Consider the following 14063-nt stretch of genomic DNA (forward strand, 5'->3'; position numbering starts at 1 on the left):
AGAGAGTATCTATTGTAGTAATGATGGAAGGAAAATCTGTGACTCAGTGCATTTCACTCACAGTTCTCTGGGGTTGCTGCTAATAAGCTGAGAATTCTGATGTCTGATTCTGGAAAGGAGATTTGCAAGTTTGTGGTAATCCTTAAATTCCCCTGTGATCTGTTTAATCCCATCCCTGTCCCCATACAGCTCCTATCCCAGTGCAAATCTATCTCTTTTATACATATATAAATACTCAGTCAACTGAAAAAAGTAAATCCCTTTCTTGTCTGTCTTTTGAAAAGAGGATATGTGTGGTAATTTATAGGTAACCCTTTAAATAGTAAATTGCAGAGACAATATTATGAAAATTATTTTAAGTAAAATGATTAAAAAAAACTCTCTTGTGTCAAGTATGACTGCAGAAAAGGGGTAGGACAACACTTGAGTATTAGAAGAAAGAATTAAATAAAGTCCATCATCCACTGCTATTTCAAGCACCCTGGGACCATGGGGAACTCTTAGTTTTCTGTGGGTCATCTGTCTCTTATTTCCCCAGGATCAGAGACACACGGTCCTTTCCATTCTCTTAGGCAGTGGAGAATTCACAGAGCATACCTGAGCAGATGACACCTGCATCTTCTTCATGCGCACAGTTGTGCTGTCCCCAGCCCTGAGAAGGGCACTTCCACACTTGGTCCTCTTCTCCTGTGCAGTTCAGCTCATCCAGCCAGATGGGCCCTGATCCCTCCCCAAAGTGTGCATAGTATATCACATCGAAGGCCACTCCACAGCCCAGCTGTCTGCACACCACGTGGGCCTCCCTCAGGTCCCACCTGTCATCACAGACAGTTCCCCAGGAATGCTGGTGAAGGATCTCCACTCTGCCAGCACAGCGACTGCCCCCATCCACCAGGCGGAGCTGTGGGGTCTCTAAGGAGAAAGAATCATGTCAATGGTTGTATTTGCAGAGTGAGTTTTCTTATCCCATGATTCTCCCTCCCACCAGTTAAGTATCCACTTTCAGAGTGCAGAACTTTCTGAATTAGACGTGGAGTCTCTAACCTAGGGCAGTAACTCAGTCTCTATTCCTCCCAAAACAAGTAGGAAAAATAATTGCATTTCAAAAACCATAAAATGGAATAAAACTCAACATAAGATAGTTAGTGATGTGAGGTAGAAATTATTATGTAGTTCCTACCAGAGTTAATCCTGTTTTGGTAGAGTTCTGCATGGGAGGTGACAAAACAATTCCAGAAAAGTCAAGTTTTCTAACTTGAGTAGTTAAAACTGTCTTTTTCTGAATGATTTCTAAAAGTTTAAATGTAATGGACCAGCATCTGTTTTGATTTTGTATAAAGCACACACGCACTTGAGTGCCAATGGCCTGCGATTTGGAGGGATGAGTGCATAGGAGACAGAGTAAGGAACTGGGATGAGACCATCAGAAGCCTTAGGTGAGAGCCATGAATCCAGGAGAAATCACAACCATATGGTCATTAAGATTGAATAATGAATGTACCATGGTGTGCCTCAAAACATTTCACTAATGACTCTAGGCTTCAGGGTTCAGATCAGATATATAATGTCAAAACTTGACCCAATTTATGTAGATCGAACAACCTCCTAAAAATGGTGATGTCAGATATTGACATTGCACACTTCACTAGGAATCATAGAATGTTATTTTTTCCCTTCCAACCAAATTAAATCTACACTTGGGCTTCTTTTCAGCAATTGTTATTATTCAAAAATCAGACATTTTGGTAAAGAGGTAAAGAGCAGAAATGAAGTACTTTGGTTGTGACTTTGTGAGTGAAAAAGGTTAGGGAACAAAGGGACAACAGTATTTTGAGAAAGGAAAGAGAGGAACTTATAAAGAAGTTGTGAGGAATCCAAAAAACATGGAGAAGCAGAAAGGTAGCCCAAAGAAAAGTACAAAGTAATTTAAAACTTCAACTCCAGTTGCAAGCATAAAGTAAGTTGGAGAGTGCAGACTGCCTGAATGGTGTCAGTAGACCAGCAATCTTACCTGTGGGAGAAACAAGCTACAAACTGTAAATCAAATCTGGGGAACTGTTCTGAGAGTAGTACTCTAGTACAACAATGAAGCTTTAGAGTACTATACTATTCACATTACTTGGCAAGCTCTCCGGGTGCTATAACCCAGAGCTATCTTAGAAGTGGTCATTGTTAGGGACTAACCTGCTCTTGGGTTTAGACAATATGGAGTAATCACAATTTTCAGTCCCTGGGCCACCCTGCCACAGTGATTGGGTGGAAGTTAGTGTTCTACAGTCTCAGATATGACGAGTGCCTGATACGAAGAGTGCCTGACACTAACATGCTGAGTGCATTGAATTGAAAGGGAGTGATGGAGGTCTGATTGGTAAGTGGTCCCACCCTCTGTGAAGAAGAGCAATTCCAGTTGCACATGGCTGCACACAGGGACAACAGCATTCCATGTCACCTCTCCAGGTTAGAACTCGGAGATTTGATTGCTTACGCTATTTTCCACAGGCTTTTCAGAGATTCACCATGGCTAGGACACTTGGCACACCCCAATGGGTACCTGCGAGAGGCCTCTAGAGCAAGTGTGTGCTCACTGTTGGGTCTGCAAACCACTGAAGGAAGTGTTTGCTTGACTTTTGACATGCCTCCAGGTTTTCAGAAAAAAACCCTGCAAGGATATTTTGTTTTCTCAACATTCCCTTAACCTCCTTGACAGGAAATGAGGAGCACAGTATAGCCAAAATATTGCCCCCAATCCTAGCATGTTTGGTGGAAAGAGAGAGGAACTGCAACTGGTTTCTTTTGCTACCTACTAATCCCCATATATCTGGTGGATTCAAATGTTAGATGACCTGGAAAGGGTGTCTCCAATGCAAATAATTTGACTGGACGAGTTTCTGACACAACTTTTTCTTTTTCCTTTATTATATTTTTCTTACTATTATTTAATTGGTTTTTTAACTCTTAAAATGGATATTTCTCTCTTCTTTCTCCCCCCTTTCCCTATCCATCTCTATCTCTATCATCTCTCTCTCTCTCTCTCTCTCTCTATCTCTATCTATCTCTGTCTCTATCTATCTCTATTTCTCTGTTGTACTGGTGATTGAACCCACAAACACTTTACCACTGGCCCATGTCCCACTGAATTTTTATTTTATTTATTTATTTTTTTGAGACAGTTTAACTTAGTTGCACAGGGCCTCACTGTGTTGCTGAGGCTGGTATTGAACTTGTAATCCTCCTGCCTCAGCATCCAGAGCCTCTAGGATTACAGGTGAGTTTCACCCTATCTGAGTTTCTTATCCTCCCCCCCTTTTTTATAAATTTCCTTCCTCTTTTTTTTTAATTCCCCTTCTCCCTTCCCTTTTATTTTTCATCTTCAATCTTCTTTATGGAATTAATTGTCATTTCACTAATTTTTAACTTTTTTGTTCATCCTATATTTGTTTTTCCCTTTATCTATTGTCACTGCTGTTTTAGTTGTTTTTGAGAATAATTGGTTATTACTGTATTTCTATGACTGGTTTGTTTATTTAATTATTTATTTGGGGCTGGGAATTGAACCCAGGGGAACTTAAACACTGAGCCACATCCCCAAAATGTCTTTTGTATTTTATTTAGAGACAGGGCCTTACTGAGTTACTGAGACTGGCTTTGAACTCACAATGGTCCTGCCTGAGCCTCCCAAGCTTTTGGAATTACAGGTGTGCACCAACATGACTAGCTGGTTTATTTTTATATTGCAGTTACTGCTATTGTTTTCTTCTTTCTGAGTTACGCTGGTGGTCAAATGAAGAACCTTGAACATGTTGGATATGTGCTTTGCCACTAAGCTATAACTCCAGTCAATCTAAAGACATTTCACCTTACTGAAACCATGACCCATTCCTGCTGAAGTGTTGGTGGATATTTCAACTTAATGAATAGAAATGGAGGGAATTCATATCTGAAGAGCCAGTTACAAGTAGACATAACTCCTGCTCCTGGACAATCACCAGCTTAAGAACACCAGAGAGAAATAATTAAAATGTGGAAAAAGTGCACTGAAGGACCTCAGTATAGGTTGTCACCTATCCCCTCAAACCAAACACTAAAACAATACTGGAAAAATGACCACAGAGAGAATGCCCTACATTCTGTGCTGCCTATAACAACATGCCTGAACTACTAGAAAGGGCCCCATTTAAATGAGAACTGCAGAGAACCATGTCGTGTGCTCTGACATAACTCCTGGAGTTTGAAAACCCATTATTAGCAGCCAAAGAAGGCACAGAGAAACAACCTACAATGTCCACTTGGAATTAATCTCAACACTACAGGACACCTACGTCCCAAGGCACATCATCAAGAGAAGGCTGCTTACTAAGAAGACCCTCACATTACAGATTTCTAAGCAGAATCACCAAAGGCCAGGAGGGCAGGAATGATATACTTATGATCTTAAAAAAAACAGCTGCCATCTACATGACCATGTTCAGAGAAGTTGTCCTTCAGAATCAAAGGAAAATTGGTTCTTTGAAGATAAGCATCACTTAAAGAAATTTTGTACCACTGAACCTGCATTGTAGAAGATAATCCCACACACAAAGTAAGAGACGAGGCAACCTAGCCATGAGAACAAAGGGAAAAACAAATCTCACTAGAAGGGCAGATAAACAAGTGAAAAAGAGGAAAAAATCAAACATTATCAACTCAGTAAAACATCAAAAACCCAAGATGTAAGGGAGAAAGACATGATCATAGATTATTCAAACTGTCCAGAAGAAAAACCAGAAAAAAAGGAACTATTACAAATCTTTCAATAATAACTCTGAGTGTACGTGGTCTGATTCTCCAATTAAAAGAAGCAGACTGACTAACTGCATTAAAAATCAAGTGCCAACACTTTTCTGCCTGCAAGAAACTCACCACATAGGCAAAGACATACATAGACTGAGAATAAAATGATCGAAAATGATATTGCAAGCAAATGGAACTTGACAGCAAATAGAAGTAGCTGTATTTATGTATGAAAAACACACATCAGAATCAGTCAGAAGAGACAAAGAAGGTCACTACATATGATTAGATGGAATAAAACTGAAAGAAGATATAATAATTACAAACATATATGCACCAAGGAAAAGGACACAGAAATTTATTTAAACAAACACTTATAGGATATATTGAAGAAACAAACTTCAATAAAACACTAGTGATATCTTAATATCGATCTCACTAATAGATGTGACATTCGGAGAAAATATCAACCAACAAGAAAACATCATAATAAATAACATAACAAATAACATAATAAATCAAGTGGACTTAAAAGATTTCTACAGAATGTTTCATTCAACAATTTCAGAATACACATCTGGGGAAGGAGGATTGTTAAGGAAAAGTGGAGAATCTGAGGTTAAACCATGAAATTGTCTAAAATTTATAAGGTGAACAGAGAAATTGTAATCTGTAAGACAGAATAAGAACAACCAATAAGGTATAGTGACAACATGATGAAAAAACAAAGTAGACAGCTGAAGGTTTCTCTTTTCCAGGGATATTTGAGGTAAGATCATGATGTAAGTATATGGTGGAGTTAAAATATCAGTGTGGTGAGATCAGGGAATTTTTAAAGTGACATGTTATGGAGATGGCAAGAGTTCATGTGAGAGAAGAACACTAGAATATGGAGCCAGTGTGGAGTGTCCATCAGGGATTGGATCACAAATTCAAGGAGACATGCAGGATAATTTTCCACTATAACAGGATTTGGTTCTTGTCCAAGATTCAGCAGTCCTTGCCTAGTCTAGCAGAGTCAGAGAAGAGTTGGGTACTTGACAAGAGCTGGGTAGTTGACTCAACCATTCTTATCTTTAACAGATAAAGATGAGACCAGGGAGTTGGTTTAGTTGAAGGGGGAGGATTATGAGGGATCATATTGTCTAATCAGTGTAAAAAGAACATGTGCAATCATGAGGAGAGTGGAAAACTGAAAAACTGATAAGGTAAAACATTTGGAATGTGCATAAGGATGAAATATCTGGAAAAGGAGCATAAAGACTATGCACCATAGCTGGGCTTGGTGGCTGGGAGGCCAAGGCAGGAGGATCACCAGTTCAAAGCCAGCCTCAGCAAAAGAGAGAGCTACACAACTCAGTGAGACCCTGTCTCTAAATAAAATACAAAATAGGACTGGGGATGTGGTTCAGAGGTCAAGTGCCCCAGAGTCCAATTACCAGTACTCAAAACAAACAAACAAAAAACCCCAAAAAACATAAGAATATTTGCCATACGGTGAAGAAGAGGCAACAGATAGAGAAGAGAACAATGCAATCAAGATCTCAAGTTTGACAGTTAGTGATGGGTCAACAGTGTGGCCACACACAGAGATGGGGTGTGAAGGAAATGCTCAAAGGGAGAAAATCAGGACTGGAAAGGCCAGGATGTTGTCTCAGTTGTGTTCAAGGATGCTGGCAGCACCAGGAACAGGAGACAGAGGAGCCTGGTGAGCCTGGTCCTGCAGCCTTCCTGGATGAGGGGGAGTGACCAGGCTGGAGAGTGACACCAACTGAAATGGTGGCTGTTGCCACCTTATGGAGCAAACTTCAAATAGCTGGACTTGGAAAAAAAATAAAGTTTTGAAAATGACAAGGGAAAGCAAGAATATTTATATTCTATAGTAAGATGGATAATCATAAGCTTATTTTAATATTGGACCTGGAAATAAACCCTCTTGAAAGGGAAACACAGAGCCTCCAAATGACAAGGGCATCATTGTTTTCAGAGGATAGTCAGTTGTTTGTCAGAACATGAAACTTAAGAGGACCTTACAGGTCTTAAGAAGAAGATGATAGGCTCCAGTTTCCAACAGGCCCCATGGAATGTTTCCTGGGAGAGAGATGGATTGGGCATATTGATTTGCAATAGTATATGAAAAAGGCTCAGAGGAGGTAGGATAAACCAAGATGACTGAGACTGTGAAGAGATGAATTCAAGAAGAAAATAAGGGGAGTCCAGACCCCTCATCTCAGCAATTCCCCATGTGTGCAGAGGAGAAGATGAACACACGGCTTTTCAACAGGATTGTTATTGGGGCCATGCCTTGGAGAGGCCTCATGCTCTTCTTACCCATCCAGGTAATCATGCATCTCTCTCCCACCCTCATGCTGTGCTCAGGATGGGATTTTATCAGTACTTCAAGGTCACCATGCTGCTCCAACCTCATTTTTTACACTGATCAAATAAATGCTCTAATTACTTTCTTCATTGGAACCCTACTCCTCCTTTAGTTCTCAAAGTATATATGGTTTCTCTTTCTCTCAAAGCATACATTTCCACAGCACCTTCCACTTCTTCGTGACACTCAAAATTATGCCTGGTGTGTGTTGTCAGGTTGTGTTGTGTGTTGTCCTTGAAAGTTGGGTTAATATTTCCTTCTTGCTTCTGTCCTCCTTCCTGGAATTAAGTTTCTACTTACAAGTCACTGGATTGCTTACCATCATCAAATAGGCCTGAGAGGTTGTCTGACTGATGTAGATAGATTTCATAGTAAACAGCACACTAGTATTGGGTTCCCCAAGTTGCCTCTCACTCACTTGAAGGTGCTTACTCCTAACTTCAGGCTCCTCATCCGAAATAAATGATCACCATAATACCAACAGTTGGATTAAGGTACATTACCTGTATATGTGTGTGTGTGTGTGTGTGTGTGTGTGTGTGTGTATGTGTTGTGAGAGAGAGAGAGAGAGAGAGAGAGAGAGAAACAGTGACAGTACATAGGAAGCAATATGTATAACTGATGTCCAACCATTCACCCTCTCACTAAGGAAATATGGATTAATTACTGTAAAATAAGTCTGCACTGGCCAAGTGCTTAGAAAGATTATCAGAGTACAAGTTCATGTTCCTGTATGCTCAGTTCAGATTCCTTTGTACTTTTCATGTAAATTGCTATCATCACAAGTTTCCTTGTATCTACCTTTGAAACATAATCAGAAGAGGTGGATCAAGGAATCTAAATCCAGTATTTATTTTGCAGACTCACTTCTACTAATCCATTCTATATGAAGATATGAAATTTTCCTAACAACAACCCACAAAAATATGACAAAGACATAGAAGTAGACAGTAGGTCACCTGCACATGTGTTATGAGCTTCTTCCTTTGAAGAGCAAGATCTTTGTTTCCACGGGTCTGAAGGACACTGCCAGAGAGAGGCATCCATTCTCCGACAGCGGATTCCATCTACCCAGCGGGGTCTAGAACCTTCCCTTGGGGGAACCAAGAAGTTCAGAGTCCCACTGTCCCCACAGCCAAGCTGTCTACAGATCAAGGACAAGGTCATGGCTTCCATGGGGCTGTGGCAGACACTGCCCCAGGTGTTGTTGTAGAAAACCTCCAGCCACCCAGTGCACTTCTGCTCCTCACTCACCATCCTGAGGGCCAGGAACTCTGAAATGGAAGGAGGAAAAGAACACAGTGAGCATTCAATTCTTATGACTGTTTATCCTTTATTCCTAATAGTGTGTGCTCATTGCTGACTATACTAAGGAAGTGCTCACTAGGAGGAAGACTGGATGTTTTTTCCCTTTAACAGGTTTTGCTAACTTGTACCTCTCCTGTTTCTACACAAGGTAATAGTAGTAAGTGAACAGGCAGGAACACTCACCTGGGAGCTCTGCAGGAAAAGAACTCTGACTAAATATCTGACAGACTTTGAAAAATGAGGTGGCAGTGGTGTAGCAGAATAGTGGAGATCCAAATATGTCCACTTCCTTATCCTGGGAGTCTGTGAATATGTTACCTCATGTAGCAAAGTGGCTTTGCACACACGATCAAGGAAAGGAAACTGAGGTTTTCAAGATGTCACAATAGAGGAGGTGGCTCTCCTGGCTGCTTCATGGGGTGAAACCCAAAAAGCAGAAAAGCAGATTCTCAGCAAGGGGGATGAATGAAAACAAAAGTTGGGGCTTTACTTGGAGTTAATACTGAACATTCAAGGGAAACTGGGGACTCATAACTTTGGATATAATAAAATAAGGAGGAAAACCCAAGCACTGTAGCTTCTGCTATAGATGGAAAGAACCAGCCAGAACAGTCCCTCCACAAGAAAGGGGAAGCACAAAGGAGTTAAAGAAGCTGCATTTTAGCTCTGTACACAGCTGGGTACAGAGAGTTGAGAGAGCAAGAACACTAACTAACTAAATTGAAAGGTCCACTCCACAATAAAGTTGGGGTGGGAAAGAAACCACACTCACTCCCGGCTGCATGCAGGGACAGAGGATGGAAGGAATCAATTTTTAGCTGCAGCGGGTATACAGCATCTCTGAGGGCTGATTACTCTCAAACCCAAGTTTGGCCTGGTACAGTCACACAGCTTGTCATAGAGTGTGCCAAGTGACCATGAGAAAATGAAACGTGGAGGGGGGTTTACACAGGGAACTCGTGGTCATGGAAACTCATCTGACTCTCTCTTTGCCTCCAATCTGGCTGCTTGCAGGCAAATTGAGAGGCCAGGAATTTGAAAGGGCTTGTGGTGAGGCAGACTGATTTTGGAGACTCAACCAAGACCAGGAGATGTGGGGTTCGCAGGTAATGTAATGGGCTAAGAGTTGGTTCCTCCAGCACATGAGTGGAACCCAGGGGAGATCCTTGGGCTACAGTCTTCCAGTTGCGAACTGGAAATTGCTGGGGCCTGGAGGTACACAGATTTAAAATCCCCAGACCAATCAGAAATCATCAAAGGACGTGGAGGATACTTAAGTCTAAACCCCTGCCCCCAGGAGTTCCACCTCTGGCACGACCTCTGTCACTATAACAAGTCCACCTGAGGGTGGAGCAAGCTCCATTCACTAGATGACGTGATATAAAACTACTGAGAAAGGAAGCTGAGAATCTTTGGAACTCCAAAGGAAATAATTCTCTAACATTCCATCAAGATCTTTTTATTTCTTTTCTTTTCTCTAATTGTGACTGTAATGGTTCATGGACATTTACACATGTTCACATTTGTTTTCTTGTCTCATTTCTAGCATTTTCAATGCCAGTAATTTTTCATTAATCAGCTTTTTGAGGACTAGGATGTTTGATTAGTATATTTCAGTTTTTTTAATTAAAATATTTACTTTAAACATATTATTTCCCTCACTTATCTGTTTCCCTTGATTCTTTCACACTTTTCTTCTGCTAACAGCCAATCTCTGCTATTGTCTCTTTCAATCTCCCTTTAATTTTTTGCTTCTATCTTTTCTCCTCCTCCTTCATAATCATCACATCTTACATTACTTCAGTTCTCTCCATGTCCACCATTTAAAAGTAAGTCATTTTGAAAATTTAATATTTTATATTGTAGGCAGTAAGTGATCGAATCTTTCTGTTAATTGTGTCAACATCATAGACATCATAGCAGAAACTATTTGGCTTAATGCTGTATATCATTTGAATTTGTGGTTTTTATTTGTCTCCCCCTAAATGGTGAGGTACTGGAAACCTTCAGGGGCACTATAAGTCCACAGTGTAGAATCTCTACTGCCTCAGATCTACACTGCTAGATGGGTAAACACACAGACAACATGAAAAAACAATGGAAATAATCACCCATGCAAACCAACATACTCCGATAACAGAAACCACCAATATCACAGTGGAAGAAATGTCAGAGAAGGATTTTAGAATGTACATAGCAAACTGATCTGCAAAGTAAAGGACAGCAAGGAGTCCCTTTGATCCCATGAACTTCCATTCTTTACCTCCCCCCACAACCTGTATGTTAGCATCCTCATATCAGAGAAAACATTTGACCTTTGATTTTTGGGGATTGGCTTATTTTGCTTAGCACGATAGTCTCCAGATCCATTTCCTGGCAAATGTCATAAAGTCATTATTTTTATGACTGAGCAGTATTCCATTGTGTATATATATATACCACAATTTCTTTATCCAGTCATCTATTAAAGGGTACCAACTTTGGTTCCATACCTTAGCTATTGTGAATTGACCTGCTGTAAACATTGACATGGGGCTGCATCACTGTAATAGGCAGATTTTAAGTCCTTTAGGTATATACTGAGCAGTGGGATAAATGGGTGATATGGTGGTTCCATTTCAAGTTTTCTGAGGAATCTCCACACTGCTTTTGAAAGTGGTTGCACTGATTATCAGTCTCCTCAGTGAGGTATGAATGTACCCTTTCCCCATATCCTTAACAACATTTATTGTTACTTGTGTTCTTGATTGTTGCCATTCTGACTGGAGTGAGATGAACTCTCAGTGTAGTTTTAAATTTCCTTTCTCCAACTGCTAAAGATTTTGAATGTTTTATCGTATATTTGTTGCCCATTTGTTTTCTTCTTCTCTGAAGTATTTGTCCAATTCTTTGGCCATTTTCAATTGGGTTATTTTTTGTTTGATAGTTTTCTCTTTTGTTAAGGTTTTTGAGATCTTTACACCTCCTGGAGATTAATGCTCTACCTCAGGTGTAGGTGGCAAGGATTTTCTCCCATTCTGAAGGCTATCTCTTTCTGCTCTTGATGGTTTCCTTTGCTGTGAAAAAACTTTTTACTTTGATTCCATCCCAGTCATCGATTCTTGATTTTACTCCTTGCACTTTAGGGTTTTGTTTTTTTTTTTTTTTTTTTTTTTTTTTTTTTTAGGAAATAGGTTTCGAAATAGGTTTTTTTTTTTTAGGAAATAGGAAATAGGATGGAGTGTTGGGCCTATCTTTTTATGCCAGTAGTTGTAGGATTTTAGTTCTATTTCCTAGGTCCTTGATTCACTGCATTTTATACAGAGCAATGGTTAGGGGTTAAATTTCAGTCTGCTACATATGGATTTTCAGTTTTCCCAGCACCATTTCTTGAAAAAACCTACTTTTATCTAATGTTTGTTTATGGCCCTTTGCCTAGTATAACTATATTTATATGGATTTGTGTCTTTGTCTTCTATTCTGTGCCATTGGCCTTTATGTCTGTTTTGGTATCATTATCATGCTGTTTTTGTTACTGTAGTTCTGTAGTGTAATTTAAGGTCTGGCATTGTGATGCCTCAAGTTTTACTTTTCTCACTAAGAACTGAAAAGTACACAACTCTTCCTGGCCTTGAACAGAGGGAGATGTGACTATGGAAGAATGGTCAGAGGGTTGAAATGACATTGATTTGAAGAAGGAAGGGACCATGAGACAAGAAATGCGGGCAATTTCTAGAAGCTAAAAGCCAAGGAAATGAGTCTTCCCAGAGCCTCAGCTGAATGCTGTCTATTGACACCTGATTTATAGACCAGTCAGATCACAGTGAGATTTCTAACCTATACTGTAAGAGGATACATTTGTGTTGTTTTGAGTCACTTGCTGTATAGAACTTATTGTAGCAGAAATAGGAAACATTTGGGGTCTACTCTTGTCCCCAGAAGTAAGTGAAGAGAGACTGCTACCTTAAATGAACCCGGTAGAGAATGTTTGTATCACGAAACGGGGCTGAGAAGGAAGGAGCAGTAGCCCACCTGCTGCAGCAGGAAATGGATGCACCTCATCTTCTCCTCTGCTGGAGGGACAGGTTCTGTGGGGGGCCTCCTTTCCCTTCTGTTTTTTCTGTAACCCCCAGGCCCTGCCACAGGGTTCAGACACCATCCTGCAGAACCTCCCATGCCCTCCCAACTTGTGCACACAGTGTGCACCACAAACCTGAGCATATGACATCAGCGTCCTCCTTGTGCCTGCAGTTGTGCTGTCCCAAGCCCTGGGAAGGGCACTGACACACATGGGCCTCCTCTCCTGTGCAGTTCAGCTCATCCAGCCAGATGGGCCCTGCCCCTCTCCAAAGTGAGCAGAGATGGTGGCCTCCAGAGCCACTCCACAGCCCAGCCGTCTGCACACCACGTGGGCATCATTCAGGTCCCAGCTGTCATCACAGATGGAGCCCCAGGAGCTCTGCTGCAGGATCTTCACTCTCCCTGCACAGCGACCACCACATCCACCAGGTGGAGCTCTCTGCTGTCTGGGGAGAGACAGGGTCATGTCAGTGGGCGTTTACACAGGGAAGGAGAAGGGTCTTGTGCTGGGGCCTTGCTCACCTGAGCAGTTGGCAGTGTGTCCCTCTGAGGCTGCAGGTCCTGCTGGGTAAGACCAGGAGTCATTGCACTGGGGCAGCAGCTGGGTCTGGCTTCCTACAGAAGGGGTTAGAGAGCAGGGAAACTGAATTAAAGTACATCACCATCTAGTGATGGCCTCTGAAAGCTGTAGGACATGAGCAATAATTTCCTATCTCCAGAGTTGTTTCAAATACAAAAACTTCAAATTGTTTTTGTATATTGTGATATGCCCTGAATAAAGTGCATGAAAGAGGCAAAGTATAGTGCTTTCTGAAGATTTTGTATGATTTTTCATATATAGTGTCTATTGATAAAAAATGCCACATTAAAAAAAGTTAGGTAACAAAGAGGAAAAAGGAGAAAAAGAGGACGATTTTCAAAAAATTAACATTGGTGTTTCCTCACAGGTAATTTAAATAATCGTTATACAATGTTGTATTAAATGACATGATGTGCATCCTGGTTGAGAACTGATAACAACTCCAATAAAAATTTGAGAGTTATAAAGTAAATAGCCAAAATAAGTTCTCAGAGGATGAGCCTATCAACATATTTGATTAGCACAAAAGAGAAATAATAAGTGGAAAACATGGGAAAATACACAGTAAGCACAGAAAGACAAAAGGTTAGAAAATATAAATACGTACCTTAGAGACATGGTGAGAGAACCTAATATAGATACTTTATCCCCTTTAGTATTTAAAGCCACAACTGCAAGTCCTATAGCATAAATTAGAAAATACATATAGTGGGATATTTAATACACCTGTGTCCCTGACCGCGGCAACAGTCGTGCAGATATTGTTACCGCCTGCAGCAACAATTGAGCGGGTATTTATCAGAGGTGGACTGGAAACTGAGCTACTTCTATTATCTTTCTCTTTAGTGCGCTGCTTTCTTGCTTGTTTACTTAGACCCTAGCTTATAGAGAAAGTTTTAGAAAAAGAGAGAGAGAGGAGAGAGAGAGAGAGGCTTTGCATAAGAGAGAAAGAGAGACTTTGCTTAA

General features: G+C 40.7%; 1 pseudogene; it reads right to left on the reverse strand.

Annotated features, from left to right (window-relative positions):
- LOC124982756 (antigen WC1.1-like) overlaps positions 1-14063 on the reverse strand; it is a 181071-nt pseudogene that overhangs the window by 44560 nt on the left and 122448 nt on the right.

This window comes from Sciurus carolinensis, chromosome 4 (genome assembly GCF_902686445.1).
Source record: "Sciurus carolinensis chromosome 4, mSciCar1.2, whole genome shotgun sequence".
NCBI classification, from domain to species: Eukaryota; Metazoa; Chordata; class Mammalia; order Rodentia; family Sciuridae; genus Sciurus; species Sciurus carolinensis.